Below are 17,026 nucleotides of genomic sequence, written 5' to 3'. Positions count from 1 at the left end.
TGATCTTAGCTACACTTTCTGGATAACTTACATTAGCACTTGCTCCTTCACCTGGAACTTTTATGTTATGCAGACAACTTCTTTTATTAAACCTCATGAAGCAACCTCTGCTACTTTCCAACTTTTCTTTGGCAGCTTCCTCACCTCATTCATCCCTCATAGAATTGCAGAGAGTTAGGGCTCTTCTCTGGATTAGGCTTTTGGTTAAGGGAATATTGTAGCTGGTTTGATCTTCTACTCAAACTTTCTCCATATCAGAAATACAGCTGTTTGACTTTCATATTATTCTTATGTTCACTGGAGCAGCACTTTTAATTTTCTTCGGTAACTTTTCCTCTGCATTTACAAGTTGGCTAACTTTGGCACAGGAGGATTAGGTTTTGGCCTGTGTCAGCTTTTGACGTGCCTTCTTCAGTAAGCTTAATCATTTCTAGCTTTTGAGTTCATGTGAGAGAGGTTGTGACTCTTCCTTTCTCTAAGGTTATTAATTGACCTTATTTCAATATTGTTGTGTCTCAGGGAATAAGGAGGCCCAAATAAATGGACAGAGACAAGGGAATGACCAGTGAGTGGAGCAGTCAGAACACACACACATTTACTGATTAAGTTTATATCTTATTTTGGCATGGTTTGTGGTGCCTCAAAACAGTTCTAATAGTAACATTGAAGATCAATGATCACAGATCACCATAACAGATGTAATAATACTGAAAAAGTTTGAAGTATTGCACGAATTGCCAATATGTACATAGAGATAGAAAATGAGCATATGCTGTTGGAAATATGAACTTAATTGACACAAGGCTGCCACAAACCTTGAATTTGTGAAAAATACTGTATTTGTGAAGCATAAATAAAGTGCAATACAATTAAGTAGTGAAAGTCGGGCTTTAATATGGACTTGCTTTTCCTTTATTGTACAGCCTTGAGGTTATGCTTTAAGAAAAGTGTTCTGCAGAAATCTAAATATAAACCTAGATAAGTTAGGAACCTGTTATTCACATTATAAAATTATACTTACTTCACAAACAAGTTTTCTTAACCTGCAGCATTTCTTTAAATTACAGTTTCCTTGACATATTTTGTTTATTGGTCATTAGTCACTCAATGGGGAGTCTGGGGAACAACTGCCAAATGCCGATCAATCAGAAATGAGGTTGGAAAAATGATCAAATAATAAAATAAATCTCTGGGAAAGTACAACTAAATATATTTTCTCTTCCATAAATACATGTATCCTAGAAGTGGATTGATTTGGGCTGGAAAGATATTCTTCCTTGGCAGTTAGGAGATGTATTTTAGAAGTTCTGCATTAGAAGGAACCTTGTCGAATGTCATTAAGAGAATCACTGAACTGAACTGAAAACTGGAGACAAGATTGTTATTTTTGAAATGAGGAGACCAGGTAAATAGATTATGCTAAATTCCATGGATAAAGAGATGCTGCTGAAACCCCACTCAAAATGTTGTAACAGTTATTTTTATTCTATCAGGATCATCGTACTTGAAGATTTCTTGTCCCTTTTCCCCTTTAATTACTTCTATTTCAGATATTATACGTAGAATATCCAAGTACTACTGAAGGGGCACACTAATTAGAACCATAGATGGATTTAGCATCACAAAACAATATTAAGGGATTAGTGAAGATGTGATAGAGTCCATAACAAGCATATTTTGAGTAAACAAAAATTAGCTTTCTGAAGAGGATTCCGCCGAATGAGAAAGTATTATGAAGTGATAAAAATGATGTGAAGAGAAATGGAAAAATAAGCTTCTGCTTTAGTAAGCCCCCATGATTAGTTAACAAGATATGTATATGTGATTACACAGGACCCAACCATTAAGACATCAACCTGATTCAGGAAAGTATTTCTTACTAAATACTCCATTTAAAGTGGTTTTCGGCTTCACTGTTTTAAGCTTTACCAGTCTCTTATTTTGTATTGTGTCATTGCTTTTCAATTATAAGCATATGGTTTTTATCATTATATTTATCTTAAGCACACCTCTTTCCTTGTTTACAGACTTCACATTTTGAGTGCTCTACTCTTATAACATACCTGAGTGATTTTCTTTCATAATAATAACTGCAGTAACAATAACAATAGCATCTGCCATTTGTGAGTTTCATTTTTCCTAGAGGGTTTGCCAAGTGCTCTGTATGATTTATTCTCATTTAATCTCCAAGCATCCTAATGAGAAAACTGAGGTTTAGAGACATTATTTGATTTGTTCAAGGTCAAACAGATCTAAATGGTAGAGCCAGAATTTTAATACCAGGGTCTACTTGACCAGAATCTTTGCTCTTAACCATTGCATAGCACCTGCTACTACTGCAGGTTTTTAAGGCTATAACATCCTTGGCTGTAGGGGAGTCATAATCCTGAGACCATGAGATCACTCATCTTTGCCAGGGAGGCTGTCCAAGAGACTTCAGGCCTTGCTGTCTGATAACTGGGCAGTAGCTGTTAGGTTCCTTTATCTTCTTATATGTGACTCTTTAATTCCTGATTATTCCCAGAAGACCTTTGGAAGAGTAGTTAGCTATTGTTTTATATCACAAGGTTAGGTCAAGAATGAGAACTAGTCAAAGATTAAATGGCTTATCTGGGTATTGAGCAAACTCCTCTGGGCTAGGCTCTGTAAGAGAAAGAAAAACAAGCTAGATGGGGTAATTGCCCTCACCCTGGGGTAATTGCCCTCACCCTGGGGTTTCTGTCTTAACGCAGTTCAGAGCTAGACATCTTGCTTGGTTCTCCCTGTCCTCCTGCAATGGTTTGTTTCTCTACTGCTAATTTTTGCCCCAGCAAAACCATGCTATCCAGTTTATGTTAGGGTACTTTGGGAATATCCCTAGAAGGCTACTGCATAAACCTACATGTAGTAAACTGAGGTCTATGTTTCTGTAATGGATGGAAAGAAAAGCAACAAAACAACTCATTATGTTAAATCTGATTTTTCTTCTTCTTTTTTTTTTATATATAAAAAAAGCAAATACCATGATATTTTGGCAGACTTTTTGACAGTGCCCACATTTGATTTGATGAGATGTGTGCTCCTATTTGAGTTATGTCCAAAAGAGGGCAAACAGATGGAAGGCTTTTACAAAAGGAAAAAAAAAATCCTGGTTAGTGTGAGCCTAGAATCCCTAATTTGCTTTTAATTTTTTCTCTTAAAAAGCAATAAATATGTCTTAACAGATGGACTAACATTTGAGTTAAAAGCATCCTTTGAGAAACTACAAGCAATGAATGCCTTATACAGATGTGGAGAATTCAAATGCATGTAAATCATAGCAAACCACACAAAGTGAGGCTAGAGAAACATAAACTTTCTGAGAAAGGAGGTTTAGGAAAACATATGCTCAGACCTATAAAACAACCTTCGGTGACCTTCCAGCATAGATTTTCTTTTTCTTTTCTTTTTTGAGACAGGGTCTCACTCTGTCACCTGGGGTGCAGTGGCATGATCTCAGCTTACTGAAACCTCAACATCCTGGGTTCAAGTGATCCTCCCACCTAAGCTTCTTGAGTGGATGGGATTACAGGTGCATGCCACTCACACCCAGCTATTTTTTTTTAATTATTATTTTTGTAGAAACTGGATTTCACCATGTTGCTCATGCTGGTCTCAAACTCCTGAGCTCAAGAGATCTGCCCTCCTCGGCCAGCCAAAGTTTGGAATTATAGGCATGGGCCACTGTGTCTGGCCCAGCATAGATTTTCAAACTGTGATTCATGGCTCACTGATAGGTCATGAAATCAGGTTAATCAGTTGTGATTGGAATTGAAAAAAAAAGGTGATATTTGTGGTGGTAGGGCAAGGAATAGGATCTATTCAGAGTGTACCACTCTGAATAAAAATCAGTGCTATTTCATGATGGTTTGTTTCTATTACATATTGTATCCTGGGTCATGATGCAGTTTTTACTATAGGTCATAGTTAAAATATATGTATTCTAGAAGATGCTGATCTAGCAGATGATAAATGCAAATATATTGGAACATGACTCCATTTATAAGCTCCCTTTTTCTGCTTCTCTCCACATCTAGTCCATTAGCTTTCTGCTCAAAATATGGGATATGTTGTATTCATCTACTTCCATCTACTTCCTTCCATTTCCACTACTTTTGCCCTTATCGAAGCCACTAACATGCCTCATTTTAGGCTATAGAATAGTCTCCTAACTGGGATTTTCCACTCTGGGTTCCCCTCCCACAAAAGTGTGGGAGCTGTCTTCTTTCTCTCTCTCTGTCTAATAAATCGCTCTTCCACAAAAAAAAAAAAAAAAAAAGAATAGTTTTCCTAACTATTCTCCTGGCTATCACTTGGGCTCCCAGCAATCCATTCTCCATGTGGCAGCTACAGGAATCTTTTAAAAACATAAATAAAATAACTTTTGCACCTAAACTCCTGCACTGGTTTTCCTTTGAATTTAGAATAAAATCTAAACCTCTTAGCATGCTACAACCTACGTAGACTGGTCCCTGTCTATCTCTCCAGCATTATATCCTGCTGTCCTTCCATAGGCTCTGACTTGGCTGACCCGCAGGGTCTTGTATCTGCTCTTCTCTTTCCCTGGAAAGTGCTCTACCCAGATCTTAGCAAAGCTCACTTCTTTGCCCACACAAGAATCTCCTGAACTATGTAGATAAAAGTATATTCTCAGACCCACACTCCTCATGATGCTGAATACTCTCATATTCCCTGTACCAGTTGCCTCATATTTACTTTATTTGTAGAATGTCACTGTCTGAAAGTATCTTACTTGTTTACTTGTTTATTGTCTGCTTCCTTCTGTAAACACCGAAGCATTGGGACCTTGTCTGTGTTGTCCTAGGCTGTATCCCCAGCCTTTAGAATAGGGCCAGCCTGGCAGTAGAATGCACTAAAAAATATGTGGGAATGAATGAATTATTTTGCTTTAGGATATTCCAAAGGCCCAGATTATTTTTTTCAAAGTTTTATTTTTAATTGACAAATAATAATCATATGTATTTATGGGGTACAATGTGATTGATGTATATATATATATATATATATATACACACACTCTGTGGAATGATTATATCAAACTAATGAACACATCTATCACCTTACATACTTAACATTTTTATGGTGAGAACATTGAAAATCTACTCTTTTAGCAATTTAAAAATATACAATACATTATTATTATTACTAACCATGTTCACCATGCTAAGCAATAGATTTTGAAAACCTTTCCTACTGTCTAACTGAAACTTTGTACTCTTTGATCAATATCTCCCCATTCCCCACTCCGCACCACCTGGTAACCACCATTTTACTCTCTACTTCTATGGATTTGACTTTTTTGGATTCCACATAGACATGAGAGCAAGTAGTATTTCTGTGCATATTTCACTGAACATAATGCCTCCAGGTTCATCCATGTTGTGGCAAATTACAGAATTTCCTTCTTTTTTAAAAGATAAATACTATTGCATTGTTTATATATATATCACATTTTCTTTGTCTATTCATCTGTTGATGGACAATTAGGTTGACTTCATATTTTGCCAAAGGTCCACATTCTAAGGGTGCCAAACATAGACAAACTATGAACAGAATGAAGCTGGAACTTTTTCCTTATCCTACCAGTTGGATGTGGCATTTTGAAGCAAAGGGTCCCATTTGGACTCTAGACTAGAACTCCCCTGGGTGTGGCTTCCTTGGTTACTGCCGTATTTGCCTCTCTTTCCCCTCAAGACTTGTTGCCATGACCCTGATAGACCTGAAGTGCCGGTAATGTGGTGTCAGGAAACCAGAGTTCTGCAATCTCTCTGAATCTTGATTCTTTTATCTGTAAAATAAAGATAAGAATAAATTTACCTACTAGAGATGTTTTGAGGACTAAATAAGAAAGTGAGCATGAAAATAAATATTTGCTATTGTGATTACTAGTCTATTCAGGTATTTTAAAGGAATCAGAAGTGAACATGGAATGCTTTTCATTAATTCCAAACACTGGGAAATGCCTCTATCCTCTAAACTGCTCATCAGAAGTTGGGGCATCATCCTCAAGGACTCATTTCCCTTTATCCCACATTCAATCACCTACCAGTTTCTATCAATACTTCCTCTTCTTTATAAACTCCTTTATAATTTGAGGTCTGGCATGGGGCCCAAGAATTTGATTAGATGAGCTGACATGCCTGGAACAGAGAGATATTTTAAAAATATTAGCTTCCTTCCTTTTCCTGAGGAAAATTCATCTCTTCCTTTCCCCAAGATATTCCTGCTATTTGGTGCCACACAAGTCTCTTCTGTGCTGTGTATATCAGGGTGCTTTCTTGGGCTTGCCAGCCCTCAGTTACCACCCTCTTGCATGGATGCAGAATGAAAGGGTAAATCCTCCTACAGTCCCCCTCTCCCACCTCGCATTCCTCATGTGATTTAAATAGTTGCTGAAATCTCACATGATTCCACTTAGATATCTCAGTAGTTCTACTTTATTTCTAATTTCTAACTTGTTGAAGTAATCACATGCTTTCACGAAACCAGTCATGCATGCCTACAGTCCTCCTTCGTGCTCTTATTAGGGAAGGCACTTATATTTTGGCTGGCCTTGTGCTTTTTGCTAGTAATAAGCCACCTTCATTTATTATGATTTTTTAATAAACTTAATTTCCTCAATCTTTCTTCCCTTCTCATCTTATTATTTGTCAGCCGGAATACTGTAATGGCCACTAAGTGGTTTTCTTGACTTTCATCTCACACCCCTCCAATCTAACTTGTCGTTATTGTTATTATCTTATCCTCCCAGGGCCATCCCCAAAATGTCATAGTGACAATTAGACAGTCTGGGAAACAAATTAAAGCTAGAGTGATAGAACCAGTGAGGCATGGCTCCTACCTTTCTTATCTATCCCAAAAGAGCTACCTACCTAAGTGTGCTAACTATAGACCAAATAAGAGGGTAGTTCCCCAGCAGACCAATTCCAGGTCTGAGTGTGTACTAAATTGCTGGTTAGCCTGGGTGCTCATATCTTGTCTCTGAGTGTGCACATCTGAAACAATAACAATAGTAATGGCTAAAGTTTCTTTTGAATTTACTATGTGCCAGTCACTGTTTTAGTGCTTTACATAGACCTGTTCATCATTTCAAATGCCCTTTGAGGTAAATACTACTATTGTCTGCATTTTAGAGATGAGAAAAATGAGGCAGCGAGAGGTTAAGGAACTAGTCCAGAGACATTCTTTGGTTAGAACTATAGTCCCAGAGCTAGAAAGTGTTGGGACTATGGTTCAAACTCAGGCAGTGGCTCCAAAGTCTGCAGTTGGATGCTGTAAAAAGGAGTTGAATTAGATGAGCTTCTGGGGTCTCTCTACCTCTAAAAATATCATAAGTTCATGTGCCAGAGAAGGCTGCTGGCTTCCCCCAACAAACAAGGGTTAGGAACAGTGCTATGCTAAGATGTGACACTGCAGCCAGTACAGTTCATCCTCAGGCAGGGAACATTGTCTAAATATAGAACCTCCCTTAATGTTGGAAGGTCTGACTAAACTGGGTTAGTTGCTGGGTGAGGTGCTAGAGGCAGCGCAAGTGGAAAGGTGTGCCAACTGCGCAGTAGTGCTGCATAACAATGTAGGGCAAGATTCCTCCCTGAGCTCTACCCTGCTTGCATCACTGCTTTCATTGCACGTCCTTTAGCGGGATTATATAATGCCGATTAAGGTAGATTACTTTATGAATCAGTTTGCCTCTCAGGGAAATCAGGGCATTTTGCCAAACTCTTTTTAACCAAAATGATAATTACATGCCTTTAGGCTGATTTTCTTTTTACTTGTCAGTTGCAAGGGAAACTCTGGCTTGTGCCTGTTCCATGCACAGCTGGACTGTCTTTGGACCTCCATATTTTCCAACAATGTGAACTTCTGCTGGCTTATTCTTTGGGATACGTTTTAGACATTTGAGATTCGGTTGTGAGTTGAATTGTGTCCCCCCAAAAGAGATGTTTAAGTCGTAAACCCCGGTACTTGTGAAAATGACCTTAATTTGGAAATAGGTCTTTGAAGATGTAATCAAGCTACGATGAAGTCATACTGGAGTAGAGTGGGCCCTAATATAATAGCTCATTTCCTGAAAGAGAGGCAATTTGCACACAAACATGCAGACACACGGAGAACACCATGTGATGATGGAGGTGGATATTAGAGTGGTTCATGAATAAGCAAAGGAATGCCAAGGACTGTGGGCAAACACCAGAAGCTAGAAGTAAGCGAAAAACCATTCTTCCCTAGAACTTTCAGAGGGAGCATGGTCCTGCTGACACCTTGATATCAGACTGAGAGAAAAAATTGCTATGTTTTTATGCCACCCAGTTTATGGTACTTAGTTATGGCAGCCCTGTGAAGCAAATACAAATACTTCTCTGGATCCTTTGCCAACGATGTTAAAAGGACTCCATAAGCATAATTTTATTAATTCATACGACATAAATTGAACTATTTAAAGGGTTTGTACCATGGAAATAGGGCTAGGATGCTGGCCTAAAGACCGGAGATGCAGCTCTGCCTCTGCTACTTCCTAGCTCTATGACTTGGGGACAAATCATTCATCCTTCCTGAGTTTTTTTTTTTTTTAATAAAAAAATGAGACTATTCCAAAAATATTGCCTTGTTTGCCACATAAGGTTGTTATAAGAATTGGTAGTAATTTACATTTATGTAGCACTTGAATGTTTACAAAGAACATTCAGGTAAATACACTATCTTATTTGTTCTTCCCAAAAACCCTACAAGGTGGATAGTTTTCTTGATCTAATATTGCTGATCAATGCAAAATTTAGAGAAGCTGTTTGTTTGCCAGAGACAACACAGCTGGTAAATATTAGAGACAGGACTTCTCTGTTTTTCATTCTACTTACTACACTGTATAGTGCTTAAGAAAACACTTGGTCCATTGTAAATGTTCAATATGTATTTGTTGAATGAATAGAGGGATGAATGAATCTTTGTTTTCTGTTACTTAAGCATGTAAATCTTTTAGAACACTTCAGCTGAAAGATTAATGTATTCAGTATACAATTCCAATTATTTCTTTATGTACACAAAAATATTTATTGAATACTTGCCAGGGGCTAATCATGGGTCTACGTGTAGACTTATAGCAGTGACAAAACAGACCAAGTCCCTGTTCAGGCAGAGCTTACATTCTAGTGGAAGAAATAGATAGTAAATAAACAAACTTCTATCTTGACATGAAATTGCCAAGCAGAAAATTAAGCAGAATAGTAGGGATGGGAATTATGGGGTGGGAGGAGGGGAAGAAGGATGTTGTAGTGTAGTCAGGAAAGGCCTCTGTGATAAGGTGACTTTTGAGTAGAGCTATGAAGGAAGTGATGGGCATCTAGGGGAAGATTATTTCAGGCTAAGGAAATAGCAAATAAAAAGTGTGAAAGTTTTTTTTGTGACTTTCAAAAATCAGCAAGGAAGCCAGTGGAGAAGAGGGGTGGATTGGAGGTCAGAAAGTTAAGGAGGCCCCGACCACATGGACCTTGTAGACCAGCGGCAACAGGACTTTTGTTTTTTACTACAAGTTGAGAAGCCATTGGAGGGTTTTGCACAGAGGAATGACCTGGTGTGTTTAAAAAGGATCATTATGGTTACAGTGTGGAGAATAGATGGGAGAGGGGAAAGGATGGAAGTTCACAAAGGTTGTTATACTAATGTAGGCAAGAGATGAAGTTAATAAGGATGGTCAGATTCTGAATACATTTTGGGGGTAGACTTGACAGGATTTTATGTTTAATTTGGATGTGGGGTGTGAGAGAAAATGATGTGTCAAGAATGGTCCTGAGGTTTTTGATATGTGCAGCTATCAATATAACATATTTAAGAGTTATTAAGGTAGTGAATTCTGTGGGAGAAGCAGGTTTGGAATAAGGGTAGGGAAACCAGTTTAGTTTTGGACATTTCAACTTGAGATTAATCATAGACTTCCAAGTAGAGATGTTGTGTATACAAATGGAAATATGAGTCTGGAGTTCAAGGAAAAGGCCCAGGATAGAGGTAAAATCTTGGGAGTCATTAGCAAATAGAAAGTATTTAAATCCATTAGATTGGATGAGATCAGCAGGGTGTGAGTATAGATTTTTAAAATAGGTTCAGGGTTTGAACCCTGAAGCATTTCTCCTTTTGAGGATCAGGAATATGAAAAGTAATGGGCTTAAGAGACTGAGAAGGAACAGCTAATGAAGAAGAAGGAAAACGAAAAGGGAGTGGTGATGTAGAAGCTGAGGAAAGATGCCATTTCAAGAATGTTTCAAAATTTATTACACAGGAGAGAGAGGGATGATTCCTAAAGCAATGATCTCAATTGACATACTGCTGACTGAGTTAGGTGAAGTCTAAGTAGTTTCTGTTTAGTATGGCAATTTGAAGATAATTAATAAGTAACCTTGAGACACACAGTTCAGGTGTGGGTGGGAAAAGATGGCAGTAGGTTCAAGAGAAGACAGCAAGAAAGAAAGTGGAGTCAAAGTACACACCCTTTGGAGGAGTTTTGTTATAAAAGGGGAAGGAAAATCGTGTAACTGGAGGGTAGTTTGATGTTAAGGAAGAAGGAGGTTGGTTTATTTGCTCATTAAAAGAGGAAATACTAAAGCGTGCTAATGGTGATTGTCTTATAGGAAGAAGAAAAATGATTCCATAAGGAAACAGAGAGAACTGCTATGGTAATATTCTTGAGCCAGTGAGGGAGAACATATCAAGTGAACAAAGGGAGGAGTCAGTCAGCCTTAGAAAGGCACACACCTCCATTGTGATCCATTATCACAGTAAGGAAGGCAGAATACATGGGTGCAGACACTGGTGGGTTGTTTGTTATACATGTGAGAACTCATGGAAGTTTTCTCTGATTGGTTCAGTTTTCCCAGCAATGTAGGAAGCAAGGTCATCAGCTAAGAGTGAGGAGGGAAAGAGGTGTCACATTCAGGAGAATGAGAGGGCGAATAGACTAAGGAAATGTAGTAGTAGGATATCCAGGCAGCATTGTATAAAAATATGAGAGATTACTTTGATGAGTAGAGAACAAAGATGGGAATTATATACATTTGTTGACAGCCCACACATGGAAGCCGTGCTATAGGCTTTGAAATACAAAGAAGAATTCTGACCCCCAGGAATGTAAAATCACGTGTCAGTGACAACTAATAAACACAAGAAAGAGATTCAAATAATAATTTAAGACAATAGAAGAAAATATATGTGACACGGAAGCATATATGAATGTGTTTAAGGAGTTTAGAGGAAAAAGAGAGGTGATCTAGAAGTGTTATGAATCTGGCAGAAAAGATAAATTCAGAGAGGGACAAATGAGAATAAAGTAAACAATAGGAACAAAGACCAAAGCCTGCAGGAAAAGAGGTAGAGATACATCATCATCAAGTAAGGTTGCCAGATAAAATACAGGACACCCAGTTAAATTTGAATTTCAGATAAACAAAAATAATTTTTAGTATAAAATACATATTTACACAGAATCAAATTTAACTGGCTGTCCTACAGTTTTATTTGCTAAATCTGGCAACCCTAGAATCAAGGTTAAGGAAAACAAACAAACAAAAAATTATATTGAACCAAGAGAAGGAAGAATTTCAAGAATACAAAAGGTGTTCAGTAGTGGCAGATACTTCAGTAAAGCCATGGAAATAAAGTTTTGTTATTAGAACAACATTGGTGGCATTTGACACAGCATTGAAGGCATAGGCCCAAGCAACATATATGGACTACTCAGTGGAGAGGCTTGGCAGTAAGAAAGGAGAAAAATATATAGTCTAAGGCCAAATATAGAGGTGAATTCCAGGACCTGGGCTGACAGCCACTGGGATACTGTATGCATTTAGGTAATGTGTGAACAACAAATATCCTATCTTTAAGATGCTCTGTAATGGCCAGAGACTTGGCTAAACAGCGAAGATACAACTTAGCTGGCTTGGTACTCTAGGGCTCAGGTATCCTCTGCTGGAGAGCAAGACAAGGGAAGGAGACACATTTTGTAAATGAAATACGAAAGAAAAAAAGGAATGAAAATCCTACTGTAGTCAAAATGTTTATTTCAGTTCAATAGTAGACCAAATTCAGATACTCTCAGATTGAAATTAGAATGTGAACTTTAGATTATAAATCATTTAATAGAACAGACTTTCTGCCCACAGAGGCCTGCCCTATACTGGATTTTATTTCTTTACAACCAGGTAGAAAAAATTATCAAAGAAATTCCATGAGAAACGAGCACTGTTGTGAAAAAGGCAATGGCAGAATTTTTCCTGCCTGGCCACTAGAATTAGGGCACTTGGTCACAGAAGATGGGACGTCTGAGGGCTGTACACTGTCAGTCAGTGGAAGTGTTAGAATGACAGTGACACATGCTTTTCCAGTAATGTTGTATCCTTAGGGGCCTCAAGGTGCTGTAGTATCATTATAGAATATTTATTTCGAAATTGTCTACTCCCCAGGAAGAAAAGGTAGCAGCTTTTGGAGGAGATTTTTTAAAATGAGGGTTAACAGTGGCCGGGTGCGGTGGCTCAAGCCTGTAATCCTAGCACTTTGGGAGGCCGAGGCGGGTGGATCACGAGGTCAAGAGATCAAGACCATCCTGGTCAATATGGTGAAACCCTGTCTCTACTAAAAATACAAAAAATTAGCTGGGCATGGTGGTGCGTGCCTGTAATCCCAGCTACTCAGGAGGCTGAGGCAGGAGAATTGCCTGAACCCAGGAGGCGGAGGTTGCGGTGAGCTGAGATTGCGCCATTGCACTCCAGCCTGGGTAACAAGAGCGAAACTGCGTCTCCAAAAAAAAAAAAAAAGTGAGGGTTAACAGAGTAAACTTTGACAATAACTGCTAATGGATTAGGGTCAAGGACATCTCAGTGTTCACAGATCTTAAAAATATTGTCATCCATCTTTCTCTCTGAATTGAGTGCTCATCTTACCAGTTCCTATAGTTAATTAGATTGTTAACTCTGTCTATTTATAGCAGCAAACACTTCACTGGCATGTAGCAAATGCTGATTATTAAACAGGAGCCTCTACTGACTCAGGGTGGAATGAAATGTAATTATTCAAATTAGATTTAGGCCAAGGTCCAATGACCTCACAGGCAACATCCTGATTTTGCAAGTACTAGTTTCCATAAACCATTTCTCTCAAAGATGTAGAGATTACCATCTTTAGGAACCTTGTGGTGAATAGTGATGCTGAGTTTAGGCCTCCCCTAGCATTCTTAAAAGGATTATGCTGTCTTCTATAAATGTACCTATGCACCTGCCAGCTCATGACGCAAAGTCAGCCTTACTAAGTAAATCATTATACAAAGTAGTTATGGATGTAGAATTTTAATAGCAAATCAATTAAAGTTAATTTTCATGGATGCTATTAAGGAGGGTGTTCACCAAGCCTGTCTCTTTTCATGTATCACATTACTTTATACTTTGAGAGAAAAACTCTCTGTTTTTTCATCTTTTGCCATTTGTATTTTTTATTCATTTATATTTTAAGAAATTTTAGATTGGGGGTACTTGTGCAGGTTTGTTACATTGGTATATTTTGTGATGCTGAGGATCTCATCACTCATATAGTGAACATAGTACCCAACAGGAAGTATTTCAGCCCTTGCCCCTTTCCCTTCTTGCCTTCTTTTGGAGCCTTCATGGTCTATTGTTCCAAAATTTATGTCCATTTGTACCCAGTGTTTATCTTGCACTTATAAGTGAACATATGATATTTGTTTTTCTCTTTCATCTTCACTCATTTGCTTAGGATAATGTCCCCTAGCTACATCAATGTTGCTGCAAAAAAGGACGTGATTTTCTTGTTTTTTTGACTGCATGGTATTCCTTGGTGTTAACATATCACATTTTCTTTTTTTTTTTTCCCATTTATTTATTTTATTGCATTTTAGGTTTTGGACATATCACATTTTCTTTATTCAGTCCACTGTTGATGGGCACCTAAGTTGATTCCATGTCTTTACTATTATAAATACGGCTGTGATGAACATACAAGTGTAGGTATCTTTTTGGTAGAATTATTTATTTTCCTTTGGATATATAAAGGAAATAAATCCTTTAGGATATGTAAAGGAAAAGTAATGAGATTGGTGGGGTGAATGGTAGCTCTAATCTGAGTTCTCTGAGAAATTTCCAAAGTTGAAATTTACAAGCTTAAGAAAAAACAAGGGATCTATTAAGTAGGTATGGGTGTATGTACTCGGGCAGGATGTTCAGCTGCATCTCACAGGATCCATACTAGGACTTAGAGATCTTTATCCTCCTAGGGTCTGCTAGTTGTCTTGTCTCTGCTGCTGTCTTGAGTATCTGCTCCTACTCTGTTTCCAAGGAAAACTTTCTCTGCTTAGCTTGTATATGGCTCATCATGAATGCCCTCAAATGGTACCTTCATTCTCTAAATTATAAGATATTCCTTCTCTAGACTCCATAGCTACCTGACTTAATCTCTTTGCTTTTTAAAAAGTATAGCACTTTAAACAATTGAAATATACTTTATATAACATAAGATTCACCATTTGAATGTGTACACTTCATTGCTTTCTAGCATATTCATTATGTTGTCCAGTTATCACCACTACCTAATTCCAGAATATTTCCATCACCCCAGAAAGAAACCCCATATCTGTTAGCAGCTAGTCCCAATGACTTTCCCACCACATACCCTGTGCAACTTCTAATATAATTTATGTCTCCATGAATTTGCCTCCTCTGGACATTTTATATAAATGGTGCAATACAGTATATGGCCTTGTGTGTCTCACTGATTTCACTTAGCATAACGTTTTCAAGGATCATCTGTGTTGTAGTATGTGACAGTATTTTATTACTTTTTATAGCTAAATATTATAATAGTCTGTTAATGGATATGCCACATTTTGTGTATTCATTCATCAGCTGATGAATGTTTGAGCTGTTTCCACTTTGTGGTTTTTAACAATAATGCTGCTATGAACATTGTTTTTAAAAAACAATTATTTATTTATAATACAAAATGACATTTATGTGTACAATGTGATATCTTGATATATGTTATACATGTGGCAAGATTAAATCAAGCTAATTAATATGTCCATTACCTTACATACTTATCTTTGTGTTGAAAACATTGAAAATCTATGGACTTAGCAATTTTTATTATTACAACAACAAAACAATAATTTATATTGTTATAATCAATAATTATAATAATTTACATTATTATTAGTTATGGTCACTGTGCTGTACAATAGATCTCTGGAACTTACACCTCCTATCTAAAAGAAACTTTGTATTTCTTAATCAACATTTCCTTATTTCTCACCCTTCTTACCCCAGCTCCTGGTAACCATCATTCTACTCTTTGCTACATGAGTTTGATATTTTAAGATTCTACATATGAGTAAGATCATGCAGTAATGGTCTTCCTGTACTGAGAGAAATTGGAAAATTAGAAATTTCTTTTATTTCACTTAGCATAATCTTCCTCCAGATTCATCCACATTGTCTCAAATGACAGGATTTTCTTTCTTGAGGCCTAATAGTATTGTGCGTGTGTATATCTATACACACACACACCACATTTTCTTTTTCTTTATCCATTCATTCATTCACTGATGGACACTTAGGTTGATTCTATCTATTGGCTATTGTGAATAATGCTGCAAGGAACATGGGAGTATAGATATCTCTTTGACATACTGATTTCATTCCCTTTGGATTTATACCCAGAAGTGAAATTGCTGGATCATATGCTAGATCTACTTTTGATTTTCTGAGGAATCTCTATACTGTTTTCTATAATGGTTGTGCCAATCTACATTCCCACCAACAATGTAACGCAGTTGCCTTTTCTCTACATTCTTGTTTACAGTTATTATCTTTCATCTTTTTGATAATAGTAATTTTAACAGGTGTGAGATGATACCTCATTGATTTTAGCTTACTTTTCCCTGATGATTAGTGATTTTTATATAACTGTTGGCCACTTGTGTCTTCTTTTGATAAATGTCTACCCGGGTCCTTTGTTTATTTTTTGATCGAGTTGTTTTCTTGCTATTGAGTTGTTTGTGTTCCTTGTGTATTTTTGGATATTAACCCCATATTAGATGTGTGGTTTGGAAATATTTTCTCCCATTCTATAGGTTGTCTCTTTATTTTATTGATTGCTTCCTTAGCTATGTGGAACATTTTAGTTTGATGCAGTTCCATTTGTCTAGTTTTGCTGTTGTTGCCTGTGCTCTTGGGTCCTGTCTAATAAATCTTTGTCAAGATCAACATCAAGAAACATTTCCGTTTTTTTCCTTATAGTTTTATAGTTTCAGGCCTTACCTTTAAATCTAATTTATTTTGAGTTTATTTTTGCCTATGGGGTGAGATGGGGTCCAATTTCATTTTCTACTTGTGCATATCTAGTTTTCCGAACACTACTTATTGAAGAGACTGTCTTCTTGCCATTGTATGATTTTGTCATTTTTGTCAAAGGTCAGTTGATCATAATATGGCCTCTCTATTCTATTCCATTGGTCTATAGGTCTGTTTTTGTGCCAGTACCATGCTGTTTGGATTATGACAGCTTTGTAGTAGATTTTGAGATCAGGTAGTATGATGCCTCCAGCTTTGTTCTTTTTGCTCAAGATTGCCTGGCAATTCAGAGTTTTTTGTTTTTCCATATGAATTTTAGGATTGTGTTTTCTATTTCTATGAAAAATGACACAAATTTTGTTAAGGATTGCATTGTATCTATAGATCACTTTGGATAGTATGAACGTTTTAATGATATTAATTATTCCAACCTATGAACATGGGCTATCTTTCCATTTATTTGTATATTCTAAAACTTCTTTAATCAATGTTTTATGCTTATAAGCATACACATCTTTCACTTCCTTGATTAAACTTATTTGTAAATGTTTTTCTATGCTGTCGTAAATGAGATTATTTTCTTGGTTTCTTTTCTGAATAGTTTATTGTTAATGTATAGAAATGCTAATTTTTTTTTTTTTTTTTTT

Source organism: Cebus imitator, unplaced genomic scaffold, assembly GCF_001604975.1.
Source record: "Cebus imitator isolate Cc_AM_T3 unplaced genomic scaffold, Cebus_imitator-1.0 Scaffold637, whole genome shotgun sequence".
NCBI lineage: Eukaryota > Metazoa > Chordata > Mammalia > Primates > Cebidae > Cebus > Cebus imitator.
The sequence above is the reverse complement of the archived record's forward strand: the minus strand, read 5'-3'. Positions refer to the sequence as shown.